Here is a 24,163-nt window from a genome sequence, read left to right as displayed (position 1 = left end):
CACCATTCTTTTATCGCATGTCACTATATTTCGCTCTGTGGAATCGAAATGTGTATATTTGGTAATGGATGCCACCAAACTATATTCAGGACAGTGAAAATTGAAATGTCTGTGGTGCCTCTCCTGCTCCCAGTCGGCTGATTTGACAGCCTGCTCCTCTTTTTTTATATATCTCGCAATTAATAGCGGATGAGATTATTTGTATTCGGGAGAACAAGAACTCTTCAGAAAATTTGCACTCTTTATTGCCTGTTAGCTAATAACTTGCTGTTTTGTGTGGCATAAAAATTAAATATAGGATACATAAAACCAATAAAGAAATGAGACAAGCAACAAAATACACATTTCTTCAATCCGTAGCTCCTAGCATTTTTTCTCTCTAATCTTGCTACAGCTTTACATGGCATGCTTTCCTGTCTGCGAAAGAATCTATTACTTCATCAAAGCTCGTCAAACGATTCACTACATGAAAAATCAAAATGTCATTATCTAATACTGAAAAAGCTGTTAACACAAATACTACCCAAGACTGGTGTGGTTTCCTGATCTGATTACGTCTATTTTGTCACTGTCTGCTAGATAAAACAAAATAGGCCTTTCTAATATTGCAGCAATGTTGTAACAAATACCAAATAAACGAGACTGTTTTGGCACAAATGGTCGTTTTTATAACGCGACAGAATATAATTCACGAAGTACCAATATACTACAAGCAAAAAGCTTTATGTTAGGAAATAGTTTCACATTTCATTCATATGCACCAGTTTCTCAAGCATGAGATCGAATAGTAGTATTATGAAATTTTTATGTAAATTTGGAATCGTCTTATTCTTCCATAATTTGTGTGATGTCCCCATTTCTTTCCCTTCCTCGTTCTAACAATCTTGTCATCACCAATTCTGTAGCTATACCTGCCATTGTCAAAATTTGTTCGCCGATTAATTTCACTAATCCTGCCAGAATCACATTTTTAGTTATCCCGCGATTATTCTCCGGTTAGGCATTGTTACATGTTCCTACAACACGTTTTCCCCGTTACTTCCAGAATAGAACTTAAGCAGCTGCTAGCCAGGGACTGTACAACTGGTCGTTACTAATGTAGCGATCTGGCCTAAAATTTTCTGTCAAAATTTCATTTTCTTGGATACACTGAGAAGATAATACGTAATCTTTCTCACCTGTTATTCCTGTTAGTCGTTTATTTCCATTCTGCTAGTCTGAATTTATGGATTTCGCTAGTAATTATAACAACGCTGATCATTCACAAACCCAATCAACCACATAATCAGACAGCGGATGGCATTCATCCGTTCGGCTTTACCCTGCCCAGCTCGTATAGCCACGTCCCCTTTTGTCTGCGAAATGTTTATTTCTAGATGCGACAAGGATTCTCCTGACAGAGACTTCACGTACACTATGCATGCATTCAAAAATCAACTTATGATTCATTCATAAATCAATTAAAATGTGTTCAAAAACCAACTGGGACGCGTTTCAAAATCACATGAATAATCGATAGACCAGCGTGCGATGGATGCTAGGGGCTTTGTGAAACAAGCCTTTTTTAATTTTTAATTTTTTTTTAATTTCAAGAATATGAATTTGGCGTCCCCTTTTCCCGGTAGCATCTAGCTGCTTGCTGCGACTGCTTGCACAGCCAACAGCCACATTCCTGTAGCCAGAAGCGGGAGAATCTACTACTCAAACGCGACTAAACTGCGCATGTGCATGAGCCCACTCGTAACTGCTAATACGAAACTGCCGGCCACGGTGGTCTAGCGGTTCTAGGCGCTCAGTCCGGAACCGCGCGACTGCTACGGTCGCAGGTTCGAATCCTGCCTCGGGCATGGATGTGTGTGATGTCCTTAGGTTAGTTAGGTTTAAGTAGTTCTAAGTTCTAGGGGACTGATGACCACAGATGTTAAGTACCATAGTGCTCAGAGCCATTTGAACAATTTTTGAATACGAAACTAATGTAAACAGTTGTCACTTCACGCTTATCAAAAATGGTTCAAATGGCTCTGAGCACTATGGGACTCAACTGCTGAGGTCATTAGTCCCCTAGAACTTAGAACTAGTCAAACCCAACCAACCCAAGGACATCAAAAACATCCATGCCCGAGGCAGGACTCGAACCTGCGACCGTAGCGGTCTCGCGGTTCCAGACTGCAGCGCCTTTAACCGCACGGCCACTTCGGCCAGCTTCACGCTTATCGGAAGCAATTTGTTGTTATGAAGCATTGCATAGTCTTCCTAAAGCCATTGACACATTCTGCTGTTGGCAGATGCTTGCATGAGCAGTGTGTGTCGTTGTTGTATTCGGCGCATTTCCTTCGCAATTTATTTTCGTTTTTTTCTCTTGTTTATGTTTTATTGTTGAAGTATTATTCTGCAGTAGCTGCATACAGTAATCTTCTTAGTTAGAGTATCGGTTCATACCAGTCAAAATTACAAAAATTTAACAGAAAACTAAAACAATGAAAAGTTCCCAGAAATCTAAAAAATTCCCGGGTTTTTCCCGGTTTTCTTCCGGATGAAAAAATTCCCGGGGTTTTTCCAGGATCTCCTGGTTGTCCCGGGTCGTGTACAGACTGTGTAAGTAATACACGAATTTAAATGTGTAGTGCAAGTTTCATGTACTTTTATTTCCTTGTGTAAAACTTGCCAGTCATTAATTTGGACAGCAAATCATGTGTTTCCTCCGTATATGAATAACCAGCATGCTACACATAAATGACATACACTGATCAGCCAAAACATGAGCACTGCCCACTGCAAAGTTGTATTCCTCCTGATGGCATTGCAGGAATGTGACTTGGAAGAAAAATATGTAAGCCGAGCAGAGACAGATGGAGGATTACCTTAGCGAAGTTAGGCACTGCAAATGGAGAAATCCACTGAGATAAGCGACTTTGCCAAAGAGCAGATTATTATTGGTATTATTATTATTATTAAGTAAAGCCTGTCAGTGAGGATCTCGAAAACGCCAAAGCTGGTTGAATATTCACGTGCTACTGTCGTGAGCATCTATGGAAAGTGATAGAAAGGCAGTGAAACTATCACTAGGTGCTAAGTGGTTGAATGTCCATGACTCTTAACAGAACATGGGGTTTGCAGGCTTGTCTGCTCTGTAAAGTAGGATAGATGACAATCTGTAGTACCTCTGGTGAAAAAGCACAGTGCCTGTGGATGCACATTTATTTTGGAGCACACCATTCAGCGCACATTGTTGATCAATGACTCTGCAGCAGACAATCCCTGTGTGTTCACATGTTGGCCCAACAACACATCAGTTACAATTGTAGTGGGCTTAGAATCATCAAGACCGCACCGAATATCGCTGAAAATGTATCGGATCATCAAATGAATAATGTTTTTGCTATGCCAGTTCGAAGGCCATCTCCATAAATGCCATCATCCAGGCAAATGGCTCCTCGAAGCGTGCACTGCACCATGGATGCCCTGCATTTGCGTGGGACCTATGGTAGTAATTGAAGACACCATGTCAGCTGCTGACCAGCTGCATTCCTTCATTCTTGATGTCTTCCCTGATGACGATATCATCTTTCAGCAGTATAACTGACTGAGTATCAAAGCCAGAAACATGCTACAGTGGTTCGAGGAGCACGATAGTGAAATCCCATTATTGTCTTGGCCACCAAATTCACATAATGTGAATCTGATGGTTCCCATGAAGCACCATCACCACTTACAAAGTTCAGTGGACAGTTATTTATGGGAATTACATGATTTGTGGGTGGACATCTGGTGTCACATAGCTCCACAAATCTACCAACGAACTGTAGAATCGATGATACACAGAATGAGTGGTACACTGCATTACAAAGATGACCCTACAAGCTATTAAGCAGGTGGTCATAATCTTTTGGTTCATTAGTGTATAATATACTGCATATAAAAGTAGGGGAATAGCATAGCCAAAATTATTCAATTTTCTGTCTTGTTTTAGTATAATTGTTATAATAATTGTAACTAAATGATTTGGCCTTAGATGCTCTAGGGAAAGGACCCTGAGGCTTGCATGACTTGCTATTTGTAATTTTTACGAGTAGCTTAGTCTTGATGTGGTTTACCTTGGACTAATCCTCATCAGTACTAAAAGGTGCATTTTGACAGTTATCTTGAAGTTGATAAGAACAATCGTGGTATGTTTCAAACTGTACATCCGTAGAATTTACTCCCTGTTCATTTTCACAGCTGGTATCATGTCCTGTATGAACTTTCAATCTGTCAGAACCTTCCCCATTTCATTTTTGCAACTGCATTCCAACTTTTAAATTGTCAGACTTTTCTCTAATTTCACTTTCATTACTAATTTTGGTACCTATCTGTTCTGGGCATGTAGCTGATCACTGGAAGTTCGTATCTCTCTTTATTGTGTTTTCAACTTCTTTGTCTTGGCAGGCTTTCGACTTTCTCTTCTGAGCACCACTTAAATGGAAAACCCAGGATGTAAGGTAACAACATTTTGAAAAGAATAGTTGCCACTCATTCGGCTACTGATGCCAGACTGTGAACAGCAGCATATGATGGGAGAGACAAACAGGTGGTGGGGGTAAGGAGGAGGCTGGGACAGGGAGGGGGGGGATAGCAGATAGTGGTGGGGGGGTGGTAAAGTGCTGCTTGTGGGAGTGTAAAAAGTGACAAGGTGGGGAGAGGGAAGGGCAGCTAAAGTGCGCATCATATATCTTGGCGGCCGAGTTTAGGTTCGTTCTGCGCATCTGACGTCACAAAACACAGTCAGCCAATGGACAGAGAACGACGTTGCCAGATCTCGACTGCAGTGCAGAGCACGGACGAGTGTCTTCAGTTTTAGAAACGTTCAGTCATAAAGAAAGTAATAGAACAAAAGCAATGTCTTGATAACAGACTTTCTTTTATAGAAAGTTTGGAAAAAGCATTCTTTATACCAATTGCTTCATATTCTATTAATTAATTAAACCAAACAAGCAATATGACTCCTAATTCAGGCGATAGCAAGGAAAGGTGTTTGTTTCAATCTCACGAACTGCTTTTTCGCAATAAAGAACAGTGGTAATTGTTTATTTCCTATTGTACTTCGACGAAGCGTGAGTAATTCATAGTCATACCAACAGTGTTTATAAGTAGTTGCGTGAGGTGTTAGAGTCCTTATGGAGTTACACTGTTCGATGAGTTGGGGTAGCGGAACGGTTAAGGTGTTGGGCTCAAACCTTGTGCGGTGCTTCATATTTTCTTTATTTAAAAACAATATTGGAGTGCCTTACTTCACGAATTTTATTCGTTTGAATGAAATTTCTAGTGCTTTGCCTCTTCATTAACTTTTTCGCTGCTGCAGACACGTGCTACCCGCATTCCGCGCTGTGCGCGATTTTGTCATCACTGCACTTCTCGCCTGTGCAGACACATGGTGTTCCCACTGCTTTGACACACTTATCATTCGATTTCACAAAAACTATTTGGCCAAAAAATTTGATTTTTTCACGTCTTCTTGACTGATACCTTCCCCCCATAAATGACTTAATTTTGTTTTGATGTGCAGCATTAAATGTAGTAAACCATTGCAAGAAATTTTGAAGAGTTTGCAGAGGTAAAAGTCCATAGCGTAAACTTTCCGTATGGTCGATTTTAGTTGCCACAATGTTGAGAATGAAATGTGGACAAGATACCTAAATTTCATATAATATTTACTGTATAACAATATCTCATTTAATTTAAGTACCACATAGGTGTCGTATGTAATATTGAGAAATATTCCGTCTTTCGCGACTGTAATAAAAGTTTTATTTACACAGGGCGCGTTTGGCTTTATTTTAAAGCACTTCCATCGGTGAAAGGTATGGCACATACACAATGGTATTCATGTTCTATTTCTCGTTTTTGTTCCACAGTCGCAGTTTTACCAATGGTATTGAAATATATCCCTCTTCTGCAACTGTAATAAGCGACTTATTTAGACCAGACGCGTTTCTCTCTTTTGAAGCATCATAAGAGGACTGTATTTTGTGTCCTCCACTATCAAGTCACCTTTCGTAGTTTAGTGCTGCAGTAGCACAATATTCAACGTTTGTGTTGGCTCATCCGTGTTTTAGCAAATAAATGCTGTTTGTGTGTGCCACACACAAAATTATATTTGACATAGCTCTGAGCACTTCACTGACAGACGGTATATTCAAGTCCTAATGTTTTTGTCTACTTCCTTTTGATTGATTGAAGTGCTTTAAAATAAAGCCAAACGTGCCCAGTGTAAGTAAAACTTTTGTTACAGTCGCAAAAGGTGGAATATTTCTCAATACTACATACGACACTTATGTGGTACTTAAATTAAATGAAATATATAGGTATCTTGTCCACATTTCATTCTCAACATTGTGGCAACTAAAATCGACCATCCGGAAAGTATACTCTATGGACTTTACCTCTGCAAACTCTTCAAAATTTTGTGCAATGGTTTACTATATTTAATGCTGCATAATAACTGCGTTGAACATCGAAACAAAATTAAGTCATTTATGGGGGGAAGGTATCAGTCAAGAAGATAGGTAAAATTCTAATTTTTGAGCCAAATAGTTTTTGTGGAATCGAATGATAAAGAGTGTCAAAGCAGTCGGAACACAATGTGTCTGCACAGGCGAGCAGTGCAGTGACAAAATCGCCCACAGCGCGGAATGTAGGGAGCACGTCTTTGTAGCAGCGAAAGGGGTAATGCGGTTGTGGTGGCTTTACTTCATGAACTACGCGCTCCCCCCTAAACGTAAGCTTGCGAACTATGCTATACTATGGCACTGCTTCTCTTGGCGCGTGCGTAGTGTGCAACTGGCAACGCAGCAATCTCCCGCGTCTAGGCGGGCATGCGCGAGCCGCCAAGATAAAAGAATTGAACTATAGATGCAGTTGGGATGTTAGACGGAGGGTGGCGAGGGGGGGGGGATGAATTGGTGGAACAGAGGGCTGTGTAGTGCAGAAATCGGAACAAGGAATAGGCTAAATAGGGACGGATAATGACTAACGAAGATTGAGGCCAGGAGGGTTATGGAAATGTAGGATATATTGCACGGAGAGTTTCCACCTCTGACATTCAGAAAACTGGTCTGGTGGAAAGGATCCACATAGAATGCGTGATTGCAGCTTAGCTTGTAGATCATGTGACTAGTTTCACAGGTGGCCCTGCTTTTGATGGGCTAGGTGAAGCTTGAGACTGGAGTGGAGTAGGTGATGGTGGGAGGATATATGGGACAGGTCTTGCATCTGGGTCTATTACAGGGATATGAGCCATGAGGCAAGGGATTGGGAGCAGGGGTTGTGTGGGGATGAATGGGGATATTGTATATGATCAATGTGCCAGAATACCGGTTTGGGAGGGGTGGGTAGGATAACGGGTAGGACATTCCTCATTTCAGGGCACGATGAGAGGTAGTCGAAACCCTGGCAGAGAATGTGACTCAGTTGCACCAGTGCTGGGTGGTACGGAGTCACGAGGGGATTGCTCCTCTGTGACCAGATGGTTGATATGGAGGTTGTGGGTGACTGGAGAGGTAAGGTGTGGGAGATCTTTTTTTGTTGGGAGCATAATTACATTTTGTGAAAGCCCCAGTGAGACCCTTGGTATGTTTTGAGAGGAACTGCTCGTCACTACAGATGTGACAGCCATGGGGGGCTAGGCTGTATGGAAGGGACTTCTTGGTATGGAATGGGTGGCAACTGTTGAAGTGGAGGTATTGCAGGTGGTTGGTGGGTTTGATATGGACAGAGGTACTGATGTAGACATCTTTGAGGTGGAGGTCAGCATCGAGGAAGGTGGCATCTCGTGGTGAGTAGGGCAAGGTGAAGCAAATGGGAAAGAATTTGTTGGGGATTTGGAGGAATGTGGATAGGGTTTCCTTCTGCCAGGTATTCCTTGTGGTTCAAAACAGCAGTGGTTGAGACTTTGTCAGCAGGTAGGATTATAAGGTTTGGATTATTTTTAGGTGGTGGGCTGCAGTTCTTTCTGTTCATGTAAGGTTACTTTGGATGTTGAGGGATTTGGGGAATTTTGGTGTGGCACAGTTTGAAATTAAAAAATTCTGGAATGTTAATAAAGGGTGATTTGGGGACAGTGAGGGTGGATCATGGTTGTCCTCCCGACTGCATCTAGCTGCCCTATCCTCTCTCCACCTTGTCCCTGTATAGTCCAACAAGCAGCACTTTTCTGTCCCCCCAACCCTATCCTGCTACCTGTCCCCCTTCCTGCCCCAGCCTCCTCCTTACCCCCACCATCCGGTTGCCTCTCCCATCATGTGCTGTGCTAGCAATTTGGCATCAGCAGCCAGAGACTGTGATCATGTGTGTGTGAGTTGCATTTGCACGAGTGTGTGTATGTTTGTTTTCTGTTTCCAACAAATTCGTTGTGGGCTAAGAACTCACTTTCTGGCGGTCTCGTTTGTTGCGCCTGTTTATGACTCAGCATCTCTGCTATATGGTGAGTAGCCACTATTTTTGTTGGCACACATCGTTCACTTCTCCTAAATGGGTCTCCATGGCTACTGATCCCCCATGGTACACAAAACGGGTCGGTTCGCTGTTGCAGAAACAGCGAAAAACGCAAGCCAAATTTAAAAGAACGCAAAATCCCCGAGACTGGAAAAGTTTTACAGAAGTACTTCAATGCGAGATGCTTTTAATAACGTCCATAATGAAACTCTGTCTCGAAATCTGGCATAAAACCCAAAGAGATTCAGTCATACATGAAGCACACCAGTGGCAACACGCAATCAATACCTTCATTGCGCGTTAACAACGGTGAAGTCACTGATGACTGCTATTAAAGCAGAGTTATTAAACACGGTTTTCCGAAACTCCTTCACCAAAGAAGACTAAGTAAATATTCCTGAATTCCAATCAAACACCTTCCAAGTTGAGAAAAATAGAAGTAGATAACCTTGTGTCGTAATGCAGCTTAAATCACTTAATAAAGACAAGGCTTCTGGTCCATGTCAGGTTCCTTTCAGAGTATGCTGACACAACATCTCCATATTTAGCAATTATATACAACTGCTCGCTCACAGAATGATCCGTACCTAAAGACTGGAAAATTGCTGCAGTCACAACAATACCCAAAAAGGGAAGTAGGAGTAAACCGTTGAATTACAGGCCCATATCACTAAAGTCGATTTGAAGTAGGGTTTTGGAACATATACTATATTCGAAGATTATCAAATACCTCGAAGGAAACGATTTGTCGACACTTAGTCATCACGGATTCAGAAAATATCGTTCTTGTGAAACACAACTAACTCTTTATACTCATGAAGTAATGGGTACTATCGACAGGGGATGTCGAATTGATTCCATATTTTTAGATTTCCAGAAGGCTTTCGACACAGTTCCTCACAAGCGTCTTCTAACCAAACTGTGTGCCCATGGAATATCGCCTCAGTTGTGCGACTGGATTCGTGATTTCCTGTCAGAAAGGTCACAGTTTATAGTAATAGACGGAAAGTCCTGATTTATATTAACGATATAGGAGACAATCTTAGCAGCCGTCTTTGATTGTTTGCAGATGATGCTGTCATTTACGGTCTTGTAAAGTCATCAGATGACCAAAAGTAATTGCAAAATGACTTAGATAAGATATATGTATGGTGCGAAAAGTGGCAATTGACCCTGAATAAAGAAAAGTGCGAATTATTCACAAGAGTACTAAAAGGAACCTACAAAATTTCGCTTACGCGATAAGTCACACAAATCCGAAGGCTGTAAATTCAACTAAATACTTAGAGATCACAATTACAAATAACCTAAACTGGAACGATCACATGGATAATATTGTGGGTAGGGCAAACTGAAGACTGGGTTTCATTGGCAGAACACTTAGAAGGTGCAACAGATCTACTAAAGAGACTGCTTACACCACGCTTGTCCGCCCTATTCTGGAGTGGGAAGCCTAAAGGCCCATCCACACGTTACGATCTGTCTGCGCAAATGTCTGCGCACATCACATCTGCGCAGACAGATCGTTGCGTGTGGACAGAAGATTTGCACCAACCTGAGGTGTGTGCAAACCTGGAAGTTGGAGTTGGAGGTTTGAGCGAAACCTCTCAAATCTGTGGGTTCAAACCACATCTGCGCAGACAAGTTGGAGCGTGTGGACAGGAGATCGCCGCAAATCTGACGCGAAACAGCTGTTTGCTCAGTCTAGTGTTTGTATTTGTGCACACCGGGCATTAAATTGGCTGATACTCGTCAGTGTTCTCGAGAGTTTGTAAGTGAATTCATTGAAATATGTAGAAACCACCCATGTTTGTGGAAGATTAAAAGTAAAGAATATAGTGACCGAGACAAAAAGACTGCAGCATACAATGCTCTAATTGAGTTATCCAAAGTTCAGAAATCTAGATCTGGTGTAGGAATAGATCAAGTATACCAGCCAACGTTATGGTATTTTGATCTGCATGGCTTTCTTAGTGATCAAGAAACACCAAGACCAAGCAGGAGTACAATTGAAGATGAAATTGGAGTGTCAATGTTACCGCCAGCCGTTCATGAGGAGAAATTGCCCTTCCCATACAAGTATTTTTTCTCATAATATGAAGGGTTACAAGCTTTAAGAGATAATTATAAGTTTCGACATCCATTCGCAAATAATTTCGCCAGTCGTTAGGTTCGTCCTGCAACTCTCTCAGTAAATTTACGTGAGAAAACTGCTTTCGCTTTAGCAGCCACTGTCTACACCATTTTGCCCGCTTTCTCTGTTTCCTGCGGTTGGTCTGAATGTTTTTTGCAACACAAGTTGCGAACACAGACCACACCAGAACTTCCTCCATTTCTATATTTCAAAATAACTGAATTAAATGTTTGACGTTTACGGGGAGCGTAGTCGCTTGCCACTGATATTTCTTTTCTACACCGACAGATGGCGGGCGAGTAGTAGATTGGGGTTTGTGTCGTGTGAACACACCACATTTGCAGCGATCTTTTGCATGTACAGACATCTGCACCGATGTCTGCGCAGACAGATCGTTGCGTGTGGACCGGGCTTAACAGACACATCATTGTGGTCCAAAACCACTCGGAAGTGACGTCAAAATGACGTATACGCAAACGCGCTGCACACTTGTCGACTGATCGAGATCTGTGGTCGAATCGAGTTAGCGGGAAAAGCGTCTGCTTTGTTCTGCACTGTCATACTGACCGTGTATCTTGAGTGGTTGTGTTTTCGCTATCGAGCAAAATGTCTCAGGTGAATGAAAACATCTTTCGTGACGCTGTGAAAGATTTCAGAATTTCGGAGGATTGCCTGATTTCAGGCTATTGTAATTCGTTGGAGGAGGTAATAATAATTTTATGTTAGAATTGGCTGGCAAAAATATGCGCCTTAGAAAATAACTTTTTTTCTGCTGCCAGTTAAGATTTCGTTTTAATAAATTTTATATGTCGCTTTCCGCGATCTGATTCAAATTTTTAAGTGAGTTTTTTTTTATGTATTATGCAGTTTTTTCTTTGTTTTCGTTGTGAGGTGCTGCATTGTTACATTACCTTTACTGTAACATATACACGTGGAATATTGTAATTAATGATCGGTGTTTAGGAAGTTAATGGCAACTTTGTTTCAAAATTCGCCGTTTGTGAGTTCGTCATCTATGTATTACAGTAAGAGAAACTGAACATTGCAGCAGCTCAAGCGCAAACGTCGTCTCGAGTAAATGGCATAATTTAGAAGACACACAGGAAAATGGGACTCGGGGCCTGGGAACAATCATGCAAAAGGAAAATAAAAAGCAGTATATTTGCAGCTAATGTCATTGCCAGAGCGTGGGCTCTGTATTCCACATAAATGTATCCTGCATTTTCCCAGGAATTCTACGTAGTTCTTTGTAATTGCACTATAAGCTCCAGTGCATAATTGCACAAATCCATTACTGCTGTTTTCTTTGTGCTGGCACTGAGCTGAATTTCATTGAGGTACTGAATTCAGAGATTAGCTAGAAAACTGTCTATGCAGGGATATGGAGCTCTGTAATTCAAATGACTGTAAGATCCTTAGTTTCTCACCAAAGTTTCAGCAAGGTCAGTGACATCAACTATGAAACAACTTTTTTCATCAATAGCACTGTAATGAATGCCACTTTATGCAAATGTTGCAACATGACCACATTTGGCCTCCCTACTGAATTCTGAGCAAAGGTGTATTGTTGATGGATGCTGAGTGAGAGCTTTTTGTTCAGGATACCATTGCTCAGTAATAACTGTCCGCTTAATTAATACATGTTACGATGTTTCAATTATTACCACTGCTTAGGTGGCTGCTTAAGTATGTGTGGATAATGTTGGAACTCTATTGGGATTCCTGGATTATATTGGTAGACAGTCTGTCAGGATCTAAAATTTTCTCAGCACCACACTGAAATTTTGATGATAATGTAAGCTGTTTTAGTCTTTAGAAATACTTGTTGGTGAATATGGGTCCTCATAGGGTATAGAACGTTATGACACTTTGAAGCCCTCAAAGTTAAACTTCTCTTACAGGTGTTCTTTTACATCTACACTCTTCTTATTGCCCTGCTAGATTTTATTTTAATTTCTTCTATTGATCTGGTTTTTACGGGAGATAATGATGATGGGAGTGAGTTATTAAGTCATTTATTTATTTTTCTTAGTTTTTCGTCTCACAACATAGGACTTGGGATGAGGCAAAATGTCTTCTGGATATATTATCTCAGTTCTTCTACTGGATAGTGTTGACTTCTCGAGGAGGAGAAATGTTGAGGTCTGCATCTATAACCTTGTCAGGAATACCAATAGTAGAAATAGATGGCAAATTATTTTTAAATTTGGAGTGTATCAGTCAAATAAGCCTTAAAAGTGCTGTATTATTTCTGTTGGTGATAAGGAGGAATTCTGGCTAACCAGCCCAGATCGTGATTGATTTTGCTCTATTTGTCATTTGATAATTTCCTGTATCATACAATAACTTAAGTAAGACTTCAAGACAAGAAGTCATAGCTTATGGCTTGTATGATGTGGCAGAGTATGCAAAATTATGCTGTTTTTTTTCATATGATGATTATGCAGAATCATAAGTTGTGGTCCTTGAGGGGAGTGTCTCATGTACGTAATGGAAGTTTCATGAATTCTGTGAGCAGTTCGTCGTATCATGCTCTCTTTCCCAGGTCTTTGTCACAGATTTCAATCCCTTTGCAAATTAATGTGCCAAGATGCTTGCAGATTTTGTGATTAAGCTTAATGGATGTTGTATTGAAGTAATGTAGTCAGAGGTCTTTCTTTCACGTTTGTTAAGAGTTTGACAGCCGAAAACTGATATTTTTCAATTGTAGGAGAGAAATCATTTTGTAATTTTTACAAAAACTTTTTCATGGATGTATTAACCAGTTTCAACTTTTGTACTAGATAGTTTTGATTGGTGATTCTTATTCTTAGTATATACAACCTGGAATTCATAGTATGCTTAATAAAGCTTTTGTTGACATAAGGCAAGGTGTGCTTGAAATGAGGTTAACTGAAGCACTGATCAGTTAACCCCAAAACTAGGTCATTAAACTTCATGTGCACTTGGAAAATATTTTTCATCATCATAATCACAACTGAAAGAACATTTTATGATCACAATTTTAACTGAAGTCAACAGTAACATAATTTGTGGTCAGTGAATAACAATGGAATAAAAGCAAAAGAGCAAACAAATGAACTCCCAATTTTGTTAACTCATCCATGATTAATAACATAACACTTACTTACTTTAGCTGTCAAAAACATCAGATGTGATGAAAGGCTGTGTACATTAAATAACTGAATTTTGTAAAGCCTAAAATTTCCCTCTTCATTCATGTTTCCCAGTTAACCTTAAGTGTAGTTACCCTCAGTTTATGCTACTGGTCACTTTATTCTCAGGTGGAAACACTTCTCGATCAGCTGAAAACTGTGGGGTTTTCATACTGCGTGAGAAGTAGTCGTTTTAAAGAGCCTTCTTCAGATGTTATGAAAAGTAAGTGAACTGCTGCATTAATTACTTTCTGTGGTTTACCATTTTAGTTCATATATGTATACTTGAAGGAAGAACGTAGTTTGCTGGAATTAGGGATAGTATATATAGGCTACTTTAAATGGACATTTCTTTCTAAGCTGCACTAACAATTGATGGAATTGACTGTTTTTGTTATTGTTAATAGTTGTTGTGATATGCAAGGCAGAATTGTATTAATTATTTTCCTCTGTGTTGACTTGTTTGTCATTTATCCATTTTCACAGCCATACACTCAGTAATTTTTACACACTTGCATTTGATAATAGGCTGATTAAAATTATTAGTTGGTTGACAATTCCTGTCGGAGCTGGTTTCCTCCAGAGTGCTGAATGCGTCAGGTCCAAACTATCTCTGTTCGCCATTTCCTGACTGCCACAACAGCTGATCAATCCACTTCCATTTTCTTGTCTGACTTCCTTTCTTGATGTGTTTGAACACCATGCAATCATTTGCTGCCTTCAACAAGATTGGCCTTAAACAACATTTTCAGACAGTAGGCATAACTATGTATCCTTACAATATCTTTATGGTGCTAGAGCTAGCTTTCACATCGTAACATAATGTGAAAGGCTGATCTGGTAATGTAGAGTGGTGGCATAGTGCAATGGATAAGAAACATTCCTGATCCATATAAACTTGTGGATTTGAGTCTTGACAGATTCTTTCATATTTTTATACCAAAATTACTTCATTATTTTTATTTAGTTAATAGGTTTGGATGCAGTTTTATTTCTAACACTCTGCTGTGTCATTTTTGACATTGTATTTACTTTTTAATTCCTTATATTTCTTCTTCATATCATTATTTCATTTGAAATCAGCTTGCCACCTATAACCTGTAACTGAATACAAACCAGGACTGCTCATTAGTTGGTAATTTGGCAGTCCATGCAGCTTGTGTGAGGACAGTTTCAGGTGCCATAATTAATGAAAGGAAGAAATTAGTTTGCTTTTAGCATTGAAATACAATTTTTTTTTGTCTTGAGTTTGCCTATAGAGAATAGCTTCAGCTAGTTTCCTGCCACATGCTTAGTGTTCGATATTTCACCATCAAGCCAGGCCAGGCAACAGCATTAGGTGTGAGGCTCTGCTGCGACTGCCCGTAGTCAGTGTATTAATTGTTGTGAACAAAGTATGATTAACAGTTCTTCTGTAGAATGCTGACAGCCATTTTCTAGGATATATTGCACATCATGTTATGGTTAGGTTATCAAATGAGTTTAAATTCTGGGCTATAAAATGTCGTATCTGCCACAGTTATGCCATTGGTCACTCCAAAACCAGTTGTCAGCAGAGCATGTCATATTCATGTTATTTCATAATGGCCACTTCCAACACTGCACAGAGTTACATGTATACGTCTCCCATCCTTTCGTAATCCCAACCTGTGCTCTGCCTCTACTGAGCTAAACCTACTTTTTTTAACATGAAAATTAAATTGAACATCACTTGCTGAGTGACCTGCTCTGTTTGTTGCCTATAATACAGCAGCAGCCGGTGTGCTAACACTTTGTCAACAAGTGACAGATGCCAACTAACAAATAATTTTAATGAATCTATACTGCTGTGTTCATGTTGAATGGTTTCTATGGTTTTCGATAATTGTGGTGTTGATATGTAAAGCAGTAGTCAGCTCATTGAACCTATTGACAGGCATGTTTAGCTTTATTGTCTTCCTAGTTAAGTTTATTTTTTGTAATTCCACATTTATAGTAATTACATTTTTCTACATAAGTGTTCTTCACATCTCCTTTGTTTACAAAGAATATTAATTCCACATTTGTTGGAACCACAATAAAACACTTCAGTTGCCCGAAATCAGTATGGTATCCTCATTGCACATGGCAGACAGTTCCATTTCTTTGCTAGATACAATAGGTGTGACATCCTGTAAAATTTTGCTCCAGTACTATGTAAAGTAGATAGACAATCTGCTTCCATCAGTTCAGAACTTTGACAATACCTGTCAAATGAATGAAATGTTTTCTCACATTGTATTTAGTTAATTAACAATAACATATGTGAATTATTTAACAATAACAATGTTTTTTTGTCTGTGAGAAATATATTAACTGTTCCAGGTAAAACAAAGCATTTCTTCAAGCAAATGCAGGGACATGTCCCTATCCCCTTTTTTGGTTGTGCATTTGCAGTGGAGAGTGTGTGGTCGAGGCACTGTGTTTTGGGGCCAAAATACTATAAAAGTAAAGAGTCTAGTGTACCTGAGCACTTGGTAATATCATGCTGTGTTAAGATATACTTACTTTCCATAAAACAAGTTTGTTACAGGGAAAGTTTATTAAATAAATTTTATAGTAGTTCTTTACCCTCTTTAGGAAGACCATGTGACTCCTCGTAAGAGATTGAGGATCATGGATACTAGAAAATCCAACTGCCCAGCAACTTTAAATATGAAGTGTATAAGGGTGTCTCCTGATTACAGTATGCACTCAGCAAATGAACACAGGGATACCAAGGCAAAAGTAAGTATCCAGTTTGGGTTCTGCTTGGAGAAAATTTTACATGATCAGTTGACGGTATACTTTAAAATCTGTTGTTTTTAATGCTCTTAATTAAATAATTGATACATTTTTGTCTTACAGGTTCTTGCAAGTCTACAGAAAGATTTGGCATTGCCATGCCCGCCTAAGAGCTATCTACGTTATTATTTGACTGCTTCCCCAGCAAGTGCACACACACATGCTACTGAAAGTGTTGAAGCAAGTGGGTACATACATCCTTCACTTGTAAAGGAAATCAAAAACTTAGTACTCAGTGGCATGACATCTCTCAAAGTCATTAAGTTGGCTCTAGACAGATTTGTTGAAATCAATTTCACTGGGACACACATACCAGGTCAAATGAATACTACCTTTTACCCCACAGAGAAAACTATTTACAGTCACATTTATCGGACCCTTTATGGTACAAATAAAGTATTGTTTGACGAGACTAGACTGCAGAATCAGGTTGATGAGTGGCACAAAGACTCGAGCAATCACATGATTTATTATAGACATTGTACGGGAGCCAATGGAGAAGTGAAACCATTACTTTTTTGCTATCAGAGCAGTTGGCAGAGAGATCTTTTGAAGAAGTATGGGGGTAGTTGTTTGTTAGATGCAACATACAAAACATCATCATATGATATTCCTTTATTTTTTATAGCTGTGAAGAGTAATGTGGACTATTTGGTTTTTTTTTTTTTTTTTTTCCAGATTGAAAATGCAAGATCCATTCATGAAGCACTAGACATTTTCAAGGACTGGAACAAGGATTGGAATCCCCTCTAATGGGTTACTGATTTCTCGGAGTCAGACATAAATGCAATTGAGCAAGCGTTCCCTCAGACGAAAGTTTACTTGTGCCTTTTCCATCGAAAACAGGCATGGGGAAGATGGTTGAAAAAAAAGGATAATCTACGTGTACCAAATGACATGAAGACATTTCTGGATATGTGGCAAGAAATTTCAGAATCACCAACAGAGAGAGAATTTAGAGATCGCGTAGAAGAGTTGCGAACGCATGAGGTTTCTCGGAGAAAAGAGCGTGCATGGCCATACTTTCAACAGCAATGGCTAACGAACGGTATGTGAAAGATGGGTGAAAGCGTATGAGGACAAGGGCAGATTTGCAACTATTGACACTACAAATGGAGTTGAAGCAATGAACAAGGTTGTAAAACATTTTTTTTCCTTAAACACAATTCAGACAGGACTTTAACTGGGGTTACTAAGGTTATAATAAACCAGTTTCTTCCAAGCCTAATTAGAAAGTACTGTCTGCAGAATTCTGCCATCAAAGCTTATAACAAAGATGTTCCACTGTTTTTGCATAAAAAAACAAACAAGTTTGTGAAACATGTCATGCAGCGATATGCATCAGCAAAAGTTGAGTTAACTGCAAGATCAGTGAGTAGGAGATCGGATGGTTCATTTTGTGTGGAGAGTGCAAAGTCCAAAAACTGTAATTATGTTGTAAACTTTGATATACCAGATTGCACATGTGAAGATTTTCGGAGATATAAAATACCCATGCAAGCATTTCTGTGCAATCTTTATTTTTTACCCAGAGTGGGGTTTTGATAAAATGCCAGAAAGTTATAAGACTAGTCCATTAATCTGTCTTGATGAAATGTATGGGGTGGGCTTTAGAAGTGGCTCTTCAGTAATTTCATATGAAGGCAGTAGTAGTGACGAAGCTGTTGAGGAGGCAGTTGAAGCAGCTGAGGAGGCTGTCGAGGTTGAGGAGGCTGTCGAGGCAGCAAATACAGATGGTGTTGTTCGAACCCAGAATATTCCTTTGCAGCAGTTTGAAGCAAGGGAGCTGTGTAAACAGATTTATAATCTCACATACAACTGCAGCAAGAGTGAAACATTACAAAAAGTACTTGAATCACTGAGCAACTGTGTGCAAGATTTGCAATTAGCAAATCCTGAAGTTGGTGGTCTCCCATTAGCAGTGCCATCAACTTCCAAACAATAGCGAAGAACGATGCCAAAAGCCTTACAAGATCTGTCTTAAACACATTATAACTTCCCATTTGAAGGGTAAGAAATGACTGTTTATTTGAATTTTAGATAGCTCTTTGTCTATGTAAAATACAAATAAGCTCCGTCATTTCTGATCCTCGAGATGGAATGCTATGAGGTCTTTATGTTGGTCTCTGCTTTTAAACTTTGTTGCACATTTGAATTTCGAAGTAGCAATAGATAAAATATTATAAAAAGGATAGTTGCTACTTTTGTGTGTGTGTTTGTGAGTGAGCGAGTGTGCGCGCGCGCTTTTGAAAAGGCCCTTGTTGCCCAAAAGATAAGTCCGACAGTCTTTTTGTTGTGCCTTTCTGTGACTCAGCATCTTCACCATTTGGTGAGCAGCAACAACTATCCTTTTCATAATATTGTTACATTCCATCCTGGATTTTTCGTTGTTCATCAGAGAAAAGATTTTTCTGAGGAATTAAACTAGATGGTAGTGTAGAACTTGCAAACTTTTTAAAATATGAAGTAAAAGATTTTAACTTTAAATTAGGTTAATTCAAATATGGGACAATGTTGAGAATTGAAAAGGTGGAAAAAATAAATAAGATATATCTTAGTGGCATTGAGATGTCGTATGACTGATGGAGGAAAGATTTTGCATTTCTTTTTCCAAGTAAGAATGCACTTGCTCTCACTTGCTTCAAAACATGTCTAGTGATTCACGTGAAACAGAGAAAAAGATAGACTGCCCTGTTAATGAACATGAGATTGCCCAGTATCACTCTGACAGAAGAGTATGGTGTTTCCTTGATATGGTATCTGGTCAGCAATGTCATTGGGAGCAAATGAAGTAAGTATTGACTTTTTTTATTTGCTTTGGAAGCTTAATGTGTATCAGTTACCTACATATTGGATATCTACCACCCTGGTTCTAATGTTCTTAATAACTTTGCAGAGTTACTGCAGATACCACACAGAAGCAATTACTGTTACTGGAATACCAGTAATGTTTATTAAATTCAGTTGTAAAGTAGTTCTGGGCATTGCAGCTGGCGAGCAATGTCATTGGGCACCAAAAGAAGTGAGTACTAAATTTTGGAATTGTGCCTTGAAAACATGTGTATCAGTTGTCTTCATGTTGCATAACTCAATTACTTGTTGTTAATTTATTTGTTAGGTTCAGTTATGATGGATTTCTGGCCTTCAGTCCATGGGAAAATTCACACCAGATTGCATCAAGACTGTTATATTCCAAGGATATCTTGGAAGATTGATAGTATTCCTGAAGGAAAACAATCCATATAGTATTTCACGTGTGTATCAAACTGCCATTTGTTGTGGCACATAAATGTTTGCAATTTGATTGTAATTTTCGAACAGTTTCTCAACAATCCAAGAATTTCTTGTAATGAGAAGTAGACATTGTTGCTTGGGTAAAGGAAATACAAATCACGGTCAATATAACTACCTTATTAACTTTCCACAGAGAAATATTTTTCACTACTGCTACTTAAAAATTCAAATGTGTGACAAAGTTTGCTTACAGAACTTGGCATAAAGATCTCCCTTATTAGTATTTTTTAGGTAGCTCTTATTGTTTGATCCTTCAAATGGAATGCTATGACCTCCATGTGATCTATTCCTTAGTAGTTAATTATCCATTAAGGCACAAATATATGAACATTACAATGAGAGGGGTCTTTATGCCAGGCCCTGTAAAAGTAATGGCATCTTACTTAATATTATTGTTGGGAATTTGATGGCACAGCTGTGGGGAGACCACAAATTTCAGGGTTTGCTAACTGCAAATCTGGCACACAGTTGCTGAGTGATTCAAGTACTTTTCATAATGTTTCACTGTTGATACAGTTATATGTGAGATGATAAACCTGTTTGAACACCACCTTCACTTCAAATTGCTGCAAAGAAATGGTTAAGGTATCAGTGTGATGCTCTATATGTGTTTCCTCAACTGTGTCCTCATTGCTACTGTCTTCATGTGAAATTACTGCAGACACACTTCTGAAACCAAACCTGTACATCTTGTGAAGACAGATTAATGGGCTATTCCTGCAGCTTTCTGGTATTTTATCAAAACCCCACTCTGGATAGAAAATAAAGATTGCACAGAAATGCTTGCATGGGTATTTATATATCTCAAAATCTTCACATGCGCAGTTTGGTAGAGCAAAGCTTACAACATAATTAGTCTTTGAACATTGTACTCTCCATATAAAACATTGTCCAACTTCACATTCACTAATCTTGCAGTTAATTCAACTTTCCCTGGTGCGTATCACTGCATGACATGTTTCACAAACTTGCTTTTTTTAAAAAAAAAAAAATGAAAAAACAGTGGAACATGTCTGTTATGATTTGATGGCAGAATTCTGCAGACAGTACTTTCTAATTAGGCTTGGAAGAAATTGATTTCTTATATCCCTAGTAGCCCCATTGAAGGTCCCATCTGTGTTCCATTTTAGGAAAAAAAATGTTTACAATCTTGTTCATGGTGTCAACTCCACTTGTAATGTCAATGGTATCAAAATTGCCCTTGTCCTCATAAGCTTCCACTCACTTTTCATGTATCAATAGCCACTGCTGTTAAACGTACAGTGATGCATATTCGTTTCTCTGAGAAGCCTCACTATCTCTTCTGTATGATCTGTAAATTCTCTGTTGGTGATTCTGAAATTTCTTGCCACATGCCCAGAAATCTCTTCATGTCATTTGGTATTTATTCAGCCATCTTCCTCAAACCTGTTTGACTGAAAAGGCACAAGTAAACTTTTGTCTGAGGATATGCTTGATCAGTTGCGTTTGTCTCAGACTATAAGAAATCAGTAACCCAGTAGGTGGGATTCCAATCCTTGAAAATGGCTAGTGCTTCATGAATGGATCTCGCATTTTCAACTTGAATGAAAAAGAAAACCAAATAACCCACATTACTCTTTACAGCTATAAAAAAATAAAGGCATATCATGTGTTGTTGTTTTGTATGTTGCATATAACAACTATCCCTGTACTTCTTCAAAAGATCTCTTTGCTAACAGCTCTGATAGAAAAAAGTGATGGTTTCACTCCTCCATTGGCACCCATACCAAGTTTGTAATAAATCATGTGATTGCTTTATTCCTTGTGCCACTCGTCAGCATGATTCTGCAATCTAGTCTCGTCAAACAATGCTTTATTTGTACATTACAAGGTCCAATATGTGTGAATATAATTTTTTTCAGTGGGGTAAAATGTAGTATTCATTAGACCTGGTATGTGTGTCCCAGTGAAATTATCAATAAATGTATCTAGAGCCAAATTATTGGCTGTATGATGTCATTCCATCGTGCACCTGAATTTGTATTTCCTTTACAAGCTATTGTTAGCATGTGTGTGTGCGCTGATTTGCTGGAGAAGCAGAGAGATAGTGTTTCAGCTATCTTTGAGACAGTTAAAGGAGGTGCTTTAGAAATGAGTGTCCTGATTGATATGAAAAACAGTTTTCAAATTTTCTGTACAAACTATAAACAGTTCCTCAGTTGGTGATTGTGGAAGAGATTGCCATAGCCACAGTATTGATCCACTGTCAGGTGGTAAACCTAGGATTTCCTTCCAGTATGAGCCAAGTGAAGTAAAACTGTGGTTGGAGAAATGTTTTATATTCTTAAACTGAGTATTTGTAAGCCATTATGGTGGATTGCAGTTCATGTGTCAACACTTAAAAATGTTTAGTTCTTCACTGATGACACTTGATACAATTTCAATTTTTAAGGCTATTCTGTGTGAAGTTAAATTTTGAATTATCCATTTAAGCTTATTTTTTGCTGGGTGGCAGATGGATTTATGTTCATGTAATATTTTTAACATTGATTGTAGTAAGGTGTAATAATATGTAAATGCCCAATAAAATAGATTGATATTTATATTTTTTGTTTCTGTATAATAATTCTGTAGCTTGGTGACCTGAGTTGTGTGTGTGTGTGTGTGTGTGTGTGTGTGTGTGTGTGTGTGTGTGTGTGTGTAAGATATTATCATTTCATGGGAAATGTGACAATAACAGATCAGAAATTGTGTGCAGAATATACCTAATTATCAACACCTGTAAGCAGCTAAAGGTCTGGATTTCATTATAATTTCATTCTTAGAGAGCTGCAAGATCACCAATGATATCTGTACAGATACCAGCTTCATATAAATTAGTAAGGTTTTTACTGACTATTATTCACCAAAGCCGACAAAACAGGCTGCATTCAGTAGTAGTACTACATAATGGTGATACTTCAGTACAACTTTGAACCCTTTAAGTGGTTTAGATCAGCAGGAGCAAAGTATATTCTTCAAGGTATGTTTCACAGGCAACTAAGAAACCTTTGCCTTGAATGTCATGTGATTTTGCACTCTGCTGCTAAGTTTTCCTTTTAGATTTCTTAAATTTCTTAAAGAGGCTTCTGTTACAAACACTAGCAATCCACATAGGAAACGTGTGACTGATATTCCTTATGTATCACAACCTTATTTCAGTTTCACTCTGTTGTTGCTGGTAACTGTTATGATGGAAGAGTTGATTTGTGCCACATTAAGGAAGATTAAGAAAAAAGTCATTTATAAACTCGTGAAAAGGAGGCAGGGTTCCCCAAAAGTGTAAAGGTTGCCATAAGCAGTCACTTTTGTTGGATTAAGTTATTTCCATATCCTTTCTGGATATTTCAGCCAGCTGCATCCTACTGTAGAGATAGACTAACCAAGAACCTTAGTGTTATATGAACAGAGCAGAAAAAACTTTATTAAATACACAAAGGACTGGTAACTACCTTCATGTACGGACCACTTTCCAAAAAATACACTGTGTCAAGGCATTCAGATTGTACATATTCTTTCTGAATATTTTTATTGTAGCAGGAAGAATGGGGATTGTTTAACTTACCTTTAACCTAAGGTACATTAGATTGTGTATAAAATTCATCAAAAGAGTAAATACGGGCTCTTATTTAAACTGTTTACTATAACAAGAGAAATTAGAGTACAATATCATAAGAGACAGATGAAGACTAGGTGGGAGATAGACAAGAGAATAATTTCACATGGTGATGAAAGACCTACACCCAAACAAGGCACCTGGAGTAGACATTCCCTCATATTTGTGGAGGTCCTTCAGACAGACAGCCAAGTCGAACTATTTCATGTGGTATGCAAGATAAGAGACAAGTGAAAAACCTTCACGTTTCAGAAGGAAGTAATAATTCCTATTCCAAGAAAACCAGGCACTGAAAGTTGGAAATATTACAGAACTATCAGTGTGGCAAGTCATGGTTGTAGTTTGACACAAATTAAGTAAAGAATAGTGGACAAACTGGTAGGTGCCAACTGGTCTCAGGAAACATTACTTTGGTATCTGGGAAAAAGTAGCAACACATGAGGCAGTATTGGTCCTACGAAAAATCTTACAAGAGGATATAGAGAAAGCTTTTGACACTGTTAGCTGGACTATACGCTAGGAAATTCTGAAGGTAGCAAGGATAAAATACAAAGACTAAAATTTGCACACTGATGTAACAGTATGTGTAAAGACATGAAAAGTGTGCAGTCCTTGGGAAGGGAGTGAGACCGGGAGTGAAGTATTGTAGAAGGTGAAACCACGACTTGCAGATGTATGTTTAAAGGGGTGTTG

The 24,163-nt window shown here is 38.8% G+C and overlaps 1 long non-coding RNA gene across 1 annotated transcript; it reads left to right on the top strand.

Annotated features, from left to right (window-relative positions):
- The first annotated feature begins 17,250 nt into the window (after positions 1–17,250).
- On the top strand, positions 17,251–22,392 carry LOC126237084 (uncharacterized). The gene is made up of 3 exons (XR_007545028.1): positions 17,251–19,351; positions 19,457–19,582; positions 19,679–22,392. It is a non-coding gene; the product is annotated as an uncharacterized LOC126237084 (long non-coding RNA).
- Positions 22,393–24,163: the final 1,771 nt, after the last annotated feature.

Source organism: Schistocerca nitens, chromosome 2, assembly GCF_023898315.1.
Source record: "Schistocerca nitens isolate TAMUIC-IGC-003100 chromosome 2, iqSchNite1.1, whole genome shotgun sequence".
Classification (NCBI taxonomy): Eukaryota; Metazoa; Arthropoda; class Insecta; order Orthoptera; family Acrididae; genus Schistocerca; species Schistocerca nitens.
The sequence above is the reverse complement of the archived record's forward strand: the minus strand, read 5'-3'. Positions and strand labels throughout refer to the sequence as shown.